Source organism: Dipodomys merriami, unplaced genomic scaffold (assembly GCF_024711535.1).
Source record: "Dipodomys merriami isolate MVZ:Mamm:240054 unplaced genomic scaffold, mDipMer1.0.p SCAF_1, whole genome shotgun sequence".
Classification (NCBI taxonomy): domain Eukaryota; kingdom Metazoa; phylum Chordata; class Mammalia; order Rodentia; family Heteromyidae; genus Dipodomys; species Dipodomys merriami.
The window spans coordinates 109,415,467-109,428,224 of NW_027202270.1; the positions used below are offsets into that span (position 1 = coordinate 109,415,467).

At 34.1% G+C, this 12,758-nt stretch overlaps 1 non-coding gene across 1 annotated transcript; it reads right to left on the reverse strand.

Annotated features, from left to right (window-relative positions):
• Positions 1-817: 817 nt before the first annotated feature.
• On the reverse strand, positions 818-890 carry Trnaa-ugc (transfer RNA alanine (anticodon UGC)). The gene has a single exon. It is a non-coding gene; the product is annotated as a tRNA-Ala (tRNA).
• Positions 891-12,758: the final 11,868 nt, after the last annotated feature.

Genomic DNA, 12,758 nt, shown 5'->3' on the forward strand with positions numbered 1-12,758 from the left:
CACCAAACTTGTCCCTATCCTCTGTATCTTTTTCAACTTTATCTTTTGCAAACAATCTTTGGCAAGACCCAAAGTAAGTTCTTTGATAGATGAAGTCCCATATTAATGTATTATTATTTACACTAGGTCACATTATATGATCTACACAAATTTAGAGACATAGTTTTCTTTTGACGTAGAAAATTTCTTTGTTTTACTTACACATTTATTTTCCTAACAATTGTTTACCTTCTCATGTTTAATTTCATTTCTTTCTTGGAAAGCCTAATTACCCACAATCTAAAACTAGATGTTGTTAGGTTCAGTTGTTTTTTGTTGGTAAGAATATTTGAATTTAAATTACAGGATAAAAATCTACCTGTTAATTTAGTGTGAGCATCTGGCAACTGTGGAAAGAGCTAGAGCATGCAATACACAATAAATGGATGGGTTGCAAACAATTTGAGAAGGTGGAATTGGAAAGGTAGATATTCTGAGTTTTTTGGGTATTGCTTTTTAATAAGCTACAAAATACAAAACAATAGGGTACATTTTCAAAAGTAAATGGAATTTTAAAAATCTCAAAATTCTAGGATACTGTCTCTCTCCCAAATTTTCTGATTTGAACTTTGAGATCTACTGATTGATACTGGCACCAGAACTATGGAATTGTATAGAACTCTGGAAAATTATCCTTTTTACACCTATTTCTTTTTTGGGGGGGTCCGTTCATGAGGCCTGAACTCTGGGCCTGGGCGTTGTCCCTCAGCTCTTCAGCTCAAGGCTAGCTTTCTACCACTTGAGCCAGAGCACCACTTCTTGCTTTTTTCTTTTTGCTTAAGTGGTGCTGAGAATCGAACCCAGGGCCTCATGCATGCAAGGCAAGCGCTCTACCACTGAGCCACATTCCCAGCCCTTTACACCTGTTTTTATGGAAGTTAGCCTTCCTGGTTTCCAATTTTACTTTCACATTGTTAAAACCCCCTTCATCATTTTCTTGATTGAAAATCCCACAAATCTTATAGAGACCAATTATATCTTTTCCTCTGCAGATATATGGATTTCTTCTTTTTATGGTTTTTGAAATGTTCCAAATAAAATTTGTTATTCATTTTCAAAACTACCTTATTTTGTTTCATTATAGTGTTTACCACCATCTAAGTTACTACATTGTCTACTTATTTGTTGTTTATTGTTTTATGCCTCTCTTTAGGTTATAGGCACAGTGAAGATAGGCATTTTCTATGGTTATTATCAAGACAATATATTCATAGCACCTAAAATATTACCTGGCACATAAGGGCCCAGTAACTACTTATTGGATGAACTCAAACTAGTGTTTAAAAAACAAAGTAACCAAAAATTCATGAATAAATGATTGATTATAAGACTATGTCATAAACATACATGGTTAGCTCTCAGCAACTGGGGAAGTAGGAACCTAAAACAGTAGTCAGCACACACACACACACACACACACACACAGAAAGAGGGAGAGAGAACCATTATTAGCAGTGCAAACTAAGGATCTTCAATTGTCCAAATTGAATAATTAGAGTAAGAAAAATGTGTAAAATGAATGCATACAATCTATGTTATTATAAATGATTCAATGAATTGGATGAATGAAAAAGACAAATATCATACAAAATATTCTAAATATTTCCCCTCCTCAAGTATGTAGTGCATAATTACTTCCTTCCAGTGACTGCAGTATGGCAAGAAGGATCATAAACAGCATTGAAACAATAGAGAATCTGACAACAATATACTCTCAATATAACCTACAAAATGAATATTACTTCTGTGATCTTCCTTCAAACATTGATAGACCCAACCAAAACATGAGGAAAAGATTGGGTATATTCCAGTAAAGGAACATCCTACAAAATACCTTCACAATACTCCTTAAATTCATAAGAGTCAGCAAAATAAGAAGCAAAGATGGGCACCAGTGACTCACACCTCTAATCATAACTACTCAAGTGGCTGTGCTCTCAGAACTGCATTGCCAAACCAGCCTGGGCAGGAAAGTCCTGACAGTTATTGTCAATTAAGCATGAGAAACAGCCAGAAGTGCAGTTATGGCTCTAGTAGAACTATTCTTGACTTAAAAAAATACAACTCAGGGACAGTGCCCAGACAGATCTGAGTTCAAGCCCTAGGAATGACACAAAAATAAATAAATGAAAATAAGTAAATAAATAAAATAAAAGGCAAACCTGGAAATGTATCACAGATAAACAGAGCCAAATAAGAGGCTGCTACTAAATACTATATGGTAATATTGGATAGAATCTTAAAATAGTAAAAGGACAAAGCAAAGGAGCAAAATAAAACCTTTTCAGTTAATAATCATCTACCTCTCCCAGTTTGTTAATTTTTTATTTTGAATTTTGATTTTTTATACTTTTAAATTGTTTTTATGAAGGTGATATACAAAAGAGTTACCATTCCACAAAACAGGTTAAGTACACATTTCTTTTCGGACAATATCACTTCTTACTTTGCTCTCTCATAGTTTTTTGCTCAGGTGACTATCTATAATTTGAATAGTCCATTTTCAACATCACTTCTACTGAATACCACTGCTGCATTTGTTCACCCTATGCCCTCCATTTTTGTGCCCCTTCTCATTCCCAAAGACAGAAAAATGGGCAAACAAGAAAAAAGAAAAAATCCTGTGTTTCCATTTCCTAGAATTCGTCTAGATAAATATTATTTTATATGAGCAGAGGTACAGAGGCATTGATCCACCCCTAAGTGTATCTATGTGCGAATGACTAGAGTCCTGCATAATTTATCATGTATTTTAGATCTAGTTTCTGCATGTAAGAAAAATATGCATTATTTTTCTCTCTGAATTAGGCTTACATCACTTCATATAATTTATTCTAGGTCCATCTATTTCCTGGAAAATTGCACACTTTCTTTTTAAAAGGATATCTAAAATACCATTATATATAAGTACTACATTCTTTTGGATCCACTCATCTATTGTAGGCCATCTAGGCTGTTTCTATAATTTGGCTCTTGTGCATAGTGCAGTAATGAACATGGATGTGAAAATGTTTTTATTGTATCATGGTTTCTGATGTTCTAGGTAGATGCTCAGCAGTAATATGGGGTCAAAATGAAGACCATTGTTTACTTTTTTGTTGTTGTTTTCTTTTTTGGTAAAGATAATTGCATATATTTTTAAAATTTTACTTGAAAATGAAAAAAACAAAGGATTAACAGTTACATAAGTTAGGCAAAGAGTATATTTCCTTTTGAATAGTCTTACTCTTTTCCTCACTTTCTCCCAGTTTGTCTTTCCCATCTCACCCACAAATTGTATAGTTCATTCTCAACACAGTGTCCAATGACTAACATTGCTGTATTTGTTAACCCTATGTACTTCCGTTTCTGTGTCTTCCATTACACACCCAAAGACCTACAGAAAAACAAGAAAAAAAGAAAAGAAAAATAGCAAACTAAGAAAACAAAACCTCATTTCTATTTCCTGGAATCTATTCCTATAGATATTATTTTGTATGGTCAGATGTACTGCTAAGAGTGTCCTCCTTTGGTTTCACTGTTTGCAAAATCCTAGAGATGTGTATTATTTATTGTATCCTAGAATTTATTAAATCCAGATTCTGTATATGAGAGAAAATATATTTTGTTTGTCTCCCTGAGCTTGGCTTACCAAACTTAACATGATTTTGGTAGATCCATTCATTTCCCTGCAAATGACTATGTAATATTCCATTGTGTATAGGTGCCACATTTCCTTGGATCCACTCTTTTTTATTCTTTATTAGTATTATTATATTATTTTTATTTTTTATTATTTCATTATTATTTGAAAATTATTTTTTATTATTCTTATTTGAAAATGCTAAAAAAACAGTGGGATTACAGCAGACAAAGTGCATTTCCTTCCAAAAGTGTCACTTCTTTTTTTTTTTTGTCAGTCATGGGGCCTGAATTCTGGGCCTGGGTACTGTTCCTTAGCCCTTCAGCTCAAGGTCAGCGCTCTACCACTAGAACCACAGCACCACTTCTGGCTTTTTTGCTTATGTGGTGCTGAGGAATAGGATCCAGGACTTCTTGCATGCAAGGCAAGCACTCTACCACTGAGCCACCTTCCCAGCCCCACAGAGCTACTTCTTTCTGCACTTTCTCCTAGATTTCCACTCCTATCCCACATACAAGTTGTATAGTTCATTTTTACCTTAGTATCTAGTGAGTACTATTGCTGCATTTGTTTAACTTTTGTTTTGGAAGAACCTCCAGACTGCTCCCAAGAGTGGTTATAATAGTTAACATTTCCACCAATAGTTTAATAGGATTCCTTTACTCCCACATTCCTGCCAACATTAGTTGTTTGAATTTATGATGTTAGTCATACTGGGGTGAAATGGAATCCCAGAGTTGTTTTGATGTATTTTGATGTATTTCCTCATGTGTTTCTATGACATTCTTACCTCATTTCTCCTTGAGAAATTTCTCTTTAGTTCTCTGGCTCATTTCAAGATTGTTCTATTAGCATTGGGAGGGGTGCATTTCTTCAGCTTCTTGCATATGAGGACTTTGTTGGATGTATTGCTCATAAAAATCTTCTCCCAGTCCATTGTTGGCTGACTTTCTAGTTTAGTAACTATGTCCTTTATTGTGCAGAAACTTTTTATTTTTGGTATAATCATATTTATCAAGACTGTCTCCAATCTGCAATCTCTTTTTAAAAAGTTTCTGCCTATGGCTCTGAATTCTAATAATTGTCCTACCCCCCTTACAGTAATTTCATAGATTCAGGTCTGACACTGAGGTATTTGATCCATTTTGAGTTGATACTAGTTCATGGTGATAAATAGAGATCTACTTTTATTCTTCTGTATATGGATGCACAGTTTTCCAAAAACAATTATTGAAGAGGCTTTTTATCCAAAGTATATCTTTGGTTCCTTTATCAAATATCAGATAACTGTAAGTATATGGTTTTATTTCTGGGTCTTCTATTGCATTGATTGTGGGCCCATTTTTGTGTCAATACCAAACTGTTTTTGTTATTACAGTTCTGTAGTGGAGCTTGAGGTCTGGGATTGTGATATTATCAACCTATAGTTACTTTGACTATTTGAGGTCTTTTGTTGTTCCATATGAGTCTTTGGGTTATTTTCTCTATCAGTGAAGAATGTCATTTGGGTCTTTTAAATTTAATAATTTTGTTGTAAAAGTGATGCACGGAGGGGTTACAGTTACATAAGTAAGGTAATGAGTACATTCCTGTTGAATAGTTTTGCCCCGTCCCTCACTTTTCTCCCATTTTCCTTCCCCCCCACCCTCTACCAAGTTACAGAGTTCCTTTCCAGCCTAATATCTTGTATCACTGTTGCATTGATTCACCCTTTGTCCTTTGTCTCACCATTTGTTTTTCTCCTTCCCTTCCCCAAATCAGATAAACGTATGTACAAGACACAGGGTACCAAAATAATAAAAAACTGACTACAGGGGATAAAACAAAGGGAAAAAGAAATAACTTCATACAGTGATTAAAAACAATATAAACAACAACAAAAAAGGTCTTGTTTCCATATCTTGGAGTTCATTTTGATTATCATCCTTTTATATGGTCATATGAACATAGGTATTGAGCTATTGTGATCCTCTGCTAGGACTATACTAAACACAGAACTGACCCAGATCCCCTCTATAGATGAATGGATCAAGAAAATGTGGTGTATATATATACAAATGGAATTCTATGCTTCCATCAGAAAGAATATTGTCACCCCATTTATAAGGAAATGGAAAGACTTGGAAAAGTTATATTAAGTGAAGTAAGAATCATATTAAATGAAGTAAGCCAGACGCAAAGAAAAATAGGTCCATGGTCCCCATCATTTGAATTTTGCTGGTGATTATGTTAAATTTGTAGATCACTTTTGGCTATATAGATCTTTTGCCAAATTCATTTGCTATTCCAAATAAGCCTATTAGTTACAAAAACCAAACATCTAATTATAGTTAATGCAATATAGTTTCATGATAAGTATAATATAGTTTAATTTTGTCACAATTAAATCCCTTCAATTATAGACTGTTTTTTCCAAAGCCCACTTAACTTATCCATATGGGGAGCTATTATTGTTATTTAACAGCTCTGAAGCCTATAAAGTTTATAGCTTTTAACAATTAATGATTAGTGATGTTATTTTGAGGTGTTTAAAAAATTCCTACTCATAAAAAGTATAAAATTTGCACAGTTGTCAAAAAAGCAATAATTCTAAAGCCCTGCAATCAGAGAAAGACATTAAGAGTTTGATGTCTTTATTCTTGAATAACATGAGAACATAAATTAGAGATAGCAGGTGTGTAAGACCTTTCCTAGAGCTTCAAGTGTCTTACAGCTCAACCAGTGATGACAACAGCTTCTACAGGACAGAAGTGAACCAAAGTTATTACATTTGCTCTGATAGGAGAGCTAACGTAATTTCATTACATGGAAAAACATTATTCCCTTCCCTGCTAAACAAACCAGGCTTTGCAGAAAGTAAAATTTGCTTGACTCTTATGGGTCATTATCCAGAAGTCAAAGTAGCCCTAAAAATTAAAAAAGCAGAGAGGAGGAAGGTTTTCTTTTTTTCTTTTGTCATGGAATGGGGTAGTCGACATGATTGAGATATCTGCCATTACATTAACCCTGTAGAAAATAAAAGTCAGTGGAAAGTTGAAAAATGAATGGACATCAGTATGTGTAGTAACTCACAGCTTTAAAAAAAGTGACTATTGAATATATTATGAATGAACAGTATTTTAACCATGACTTCTGTGCACCAAATCTTTGGTTGACTTGAAATTAACATTAAGAAAGACAGGCTGGACGAAAACAAAAAATCAAAACCCTATAGTAGAAAAATTCCTGGACATCTTTGCGAGATGTATATGTTGACAGGTTTTGTAAATTTTATTTTATTGTAAATATGCTGCACAGAGGGGTTATAGTTACATGAATAATTCAAGGAGTGCATTTCTTGTGGAGCATTGTTACCCCTTCCATTGTTGTTTTCCTACTATCCTTTCCCTCCCCCACCATCCCCTCCTCACCCCTGAAATTATTAAGTTCATTTCCAGGATACTGTCTTGTGGGTATCATTGCTGCAGTGGGTCATCCTGTGTCCTTGTTTCAGTTATTCCCTTTCCCCTCCCCAAATTAAACAAATATATATCCAAGATGCAGAGTACCAAAATCAAGTACAGTGACAACAGGGGATCTACCATAAGGAGAAGAACATACAAAGGAAACAAAACAAATCACATAGTACATTAAAAACAACAACAAAGAAAGACCTCTTATGTCCATATCTTGGGGATCATTTGACTTAACATCATCTTATATGGTCATATGTATATAGCTTTTGAGCTTTTCTGCTTATCTGATAAGATTATCCTAGACTAATTATTATCCTAAACTAAATTATTGCAAATGAGGGAAACCATGTTACCATCTTCATTTCTTATGTGAAACACCTTTATCTATAGTGAAGACAATCCATACATCTAATAAAGTATTGTAAAAGTTTTATTTTACATCAATTTTTACATTTTAAATCAATTTTAATATTTATAAATATATTAAAATAAGAAGTCCTTTATCAGGGGCTGAGAAGGTGGCTCAGTGGTAGAGTGCTTGCCTTGCATGCATGAGGCCCTGGGTTTGATTCCTCGGTACCACATAAGCAGAAAAATCTGGAAGTGGCACTGTAGCTCAAGTGGTAGAGTGCTAGCCTTGAACTGAAGAGCTCAGGGACAGTGCCCAGGCCCTTTCAGGCCCCATGACCGGCAAAAAAAAAAAAAGAAGTCCTTTATCAGATGAATTACTTGCAAAGGTTTTCTTGAGTACTATCACTTTTATTTTCAAATGGTGCATTATGAATACTATCCAAATTTGACAGTATCTCTCATTACATTTTATATGATATATTTTTACTGTTATAGCTGAGAAATATTTGCCAAATTTAAGGTCAAGAATTGTCCTTATTTATAAAAGTATTATATTTTTAGCTCTCCAATCAGTAGATGAACCATTTTGAGTCATCTTTTGTGTATAGAGTGAGATACAGTACTCAAATCCTATTTTATTTCTTTTAGTCTTCAGATTGTCTTGATATATTTTGAATTTTATTCTGTCTTCTTGAACTTACTAATTTTTAGTGTAATTTTTAGGCTTTTCTACTAAAAATCAGGTCAAATGTGACTAATGAAAAATTTACTGCTATCTTTTTAATCAATTCATTGCATTTATATTTCTTGCCTCCACATACCTTGTGCAACTTTTAGGATAATGTTGAATCAAACTTTTGCATCGGGTATCTTTAATTATTTCTAAATGTACTGGAAAAATATTTCACCTATAAGATTTTTGTACCTGTAGATTATTCATTAGATTAATCCTTTCTCTTCTTAATATTAGGAATTTCTAATTATAAAAGTTAAGACTATCATTTTTAATATATACTGCAAGGATAAAGTGCTTACTTGTCAGCTTTTCCTACAAATATATTATCTATATTTTCCTACAAGTATATTATCTAACACATTATGTCAAGTAAAACATGACAGATCAAAAAGATTCCATTCCAGTGGTGGAACAAGTTTACACTCTCACCAACAATGAAGCAGGGTTCCCTTTTGGCCACATCCCCTCCAGCATCTGTTGTTATTAGAGTTCTTGATTAAAGCGTTTCCAAATAAGGTGAGGTGGAATCTCAATGTTGTTTTGATTTCCATTTCTTTTATGGCCAGAGAAGTTGAGCATTTCTTCATGTGTCTACTGGCCATTCTTATTTCCTCTTCAGAGAAGTCTCTCCTTAACTCTGTAGCCCACTTATTAATCAGGTGGTTGTTTCTTTGAGGATTTGTTTTTGGGTGACTTAATTTTTTGAGTTTTAAGTATATTTGAGATACGAGGCCCTTGTCTGTTGTATGGCTAGTGAAGATCTTCTCCCAGTCTGTGCCCTTTCTGTTGATCTTACTAGCTAGGTCCTTTGCCATGCAGAAGCTCTGCAGTTTCATGCAATCGCATTTATCCAACCTTTCTTTGATTTGTTGAATTTCTGGGTCTCTATTAAGAAAATTTCGGCCTGTACTAAGGAGGCCTAGAGTTTCTCCTATTCCTTCCTGTAAGCAATATGGAGGTTCCTCAAAAGACTACACAGGGATCTCTCCTATGACTCAGCAATCCCACTTCTGGACATTTACCCAATCACAAACAAGGCCATACCAACACAACTGTGTTTATCGCAGCAATATTCACCATAGCGAAGATATGGAATCAATCTATGTGCTCCTCAGTAGATGAGTGGATCAAGAAAATGTGGTACATATATACAAGTGAATTCTATGCTTCCATCAGAAAGAACGACACTGCCCCATTTGTTAAGAAATGGAAAGACTTGGAAAAAATCACACTAAGTGAAGTTACCCAATCCCAAAAAAATTTAGGTCCTATGGCTTCTCTTGTTTGCAATAATTAGTATACATATAGGATAATCTTATCAGATGAACTGAAAAGCTAAAAAACATGTACAAATGACCATGTAAGATGATATTAAATGAAATGAACCCCAAGATATGGTCAGAAGAGGTTTGTCTTTATTGTTACTGTTTCAAATGTACTATGTGATTTAATTAATTTTTGTTGCTGTTGTTTCCTTTGTATGTTCTTTCCCTTGTAGCATATCCCCTGTTGTCACTGTACTTGATTTTGGTACCCTGCATCTTGTCTATATATATGTTTAATCTGGGATGGGAAGGGAAATAGCAAAACGCTGAAACAAGGACACAGGATGACCCATTGCAACAAAGATACCCACAGGACAGTATATTAGAAACTTGGGGTGAGGGGGGGCTGGAGAGGGGGGATAGGAGTGTGAGAGCTGGGGGAGGGAAGGGATAGTGGGACAACAACAGGGAAGGGAAGGGATAACAATGGTCAACAAGTAATGTACTCATTGCCTTACTCGTGTAACTGTAATGGCACCATACAACATCTTAACAATAAATTTTTTTTTAAAAAAAGACTCCATTCTCAGATATAAATGGTACAGAAATAAAACTTGGGCCGGGGGCCGATGGCTCACACCTGTATTCATAGCTATTCAAGAGGCTGAGATCTGAGGATCATGGTTCAAAGTATCACGGTTCAGCCAGGGCAGAAAAGTCCATGAAACTCTGATCTCCAATAAACCCCTAGAAAACTGGAAGTGGCGTTGTGGCTCAAGGTAGAGTGCTCACCTTGAGCTGAAGAGCGCAGGGACAGCGCCCAGGCCCAGAGTTCAAGCCCCACGACCGACAAAAAGAAAGAAAGAAAGAAAGAAAGAAAGAAAGAAAGAAAGAAAGAAAGAAAGAAAGAAAGAAAGAAAGAAAGAAAGAAAGAAAGAAAGGAAGGAAGGAAGGAAGGAAGGAAGGAAGGAAGGAAGGAAGGAAGGAAGAAAGAAAGAAAGAAAGAAAGAAAGAAAGAAAGAAAGGAAATAAAAACTTGGTTCTAACTGGGAGCTCAAGGAGCTCAAGTTGCTTGTTCATAGCTGGCACTCAATGCCGTAAGACCCATTGCTAGTCCACTATTTTGCTGGTTTGTGATACTTACAGTCTTACAGTCTTTTCCAGTGAGTTGGTGTGGACCCTCGACCACCCAGGCTCGCAGAATATTTAGAATTGCAGGGGTGAGCCACTGGCACCCAGCGTCTTCTACATTTTTTAATAAGTAATATTTTCTCAAAGACTTCCCATGAATGCTACTTAAACTTTGATCACAACTTTTATGTGCTGTCCATCATGAGAGTCCAGATTTTATTTTATGACTGTAAAAGGATACTAGCAATGTGATGATGGATTTTAGATTTTAGAAATATCTTTTTCTAAAATTGTTTAATTAAAAATATTAATTTTTTAAGACAAATACCTTTTAAAATTGTTATTAGGTAGCAGTAAGCAAATAACTAGTTCTGTTCCTTTGTAATAGTTTAATAATATATAGTAGATTTTAATAATATATTAATTTATGATATGTATAAATGTATATATCTACTGTTTATTTTACATTATGCTAAATGAAATCATTATTGGTATGTCCAAATATTCTATAAGTTATATCATATTATGTAACTTTTAAAGTAATGTAGCAGAGTATAACAGTGTAAGAACCAGAAAATTCCAAGCCATCTGATTCATTTAGCAAGTAAAAGGGACAAACAGTTGAACAGACTAGTATTTCTGAAGAAAAAATCATTTCACACAACATTGAACTCAGATCAGAGCAATACAGTGTAGGTGAGAAAAAGTGAATCAGATAAATTCTTGGGCTTCTCTAGGGAGAAGATAAGCACTCCAGATTGTCTTCTTTTGAAAGAAGAATATTGAGGTGAGAAGGTCATAGTGATCAAGTTCCATCAGGTGATTGACTATTAAATTAAATAACCTCTGCAGTTTTCTTATCGACTTCTCAAATCTCCATTAAGGAAATGTCTCTAGGGAGAGACATAAATAAACCATGGGGAAAGTGACTTGAAATAAAGCCAACTCCAGGAACAAATGCCCAGATACAAATAAATCTGAACATAAAAATGGCTACAAATATATACAAGTTGTATGCCATTTAAGTGATTCCAAATTCAGATTTAGATTTGTACCATAGTAGTCTATTAGCTATGGAGAGCATAATCCAAAATCACCAGTTCATAGTTGATAATGCAATAGTATTAAATTCTATATATGCAATCCTGTTTTTCTATATATGAATACCCATGACAGAGATTGATTTATACATTAGAGCAAAAACTTAACAATAACAAATAGTACTTATATACTTATAACAATATGCTGTCATAAATCTTGTGTAAAAAATGCATTTCTTTCTATGTTTCTCCTATCTAAATTGCTAGCATCATTATACTGTAGTTTAATGAATGAAATAAGTGCTACTTGAACAAATATACCATGTATCTGAGACTAGCATTAAGTGACTAAAGGGAAAATAGCACATTAGCATGGACACACCAGATAAAGGGATAATGTGTGTCTTAGGTGAGATATGATGAGATTAAGGAAAATTATATAAAGCTACTCAGGACTGAGTGCAAATTAAAACTAATAGATTGCTTTTTTCAAAAAATTTCAATTAGTTATTTCCAGATGGAGGTCAATGATAGATAACTCAAACTAAGAGAAATGATATATAGGTATGCGTGTATGTACACATATGGGTGTACATATATATGTTAGGAAAATTACAAACTACTATGTTAGGAAAATTAATAACTGAGAGAAATGGAAACAAATTATTCAATGATTTCAGTGTTAAATTAGCATATAAAGAATAGACATTTGGGATAGGTGAATTATATCTGAAGGCACACACCTTTGTTTAAGTTGTAAAATAATGCAATGTATTCTAACATATATCATCTCTAACAATATCAACATGTAGAAGACTTGGGATGATTCCTCTTTTTGTTTTATTCATAAGCTCTACTTTCAGAAAAATACAGCTAGAATAATAACTTCTAGGCTTTAATTCATTCATTTAATCATCTGTTTATTCATACCTCCTATATACACATGTACACAGGAGAAAGGAGATGGAACTACAAATTAGGAAAAGAAAGAAAAGGGGAAAGAGAGAGACGGAAAGAGAAAGAATTTCCCAATATCCATTACCTAATTTATTTCCAATTTATAATCTGCAATAATATAACCATAGTGTAGCAATGAGGAAGGAAACTAACAAGGATCTA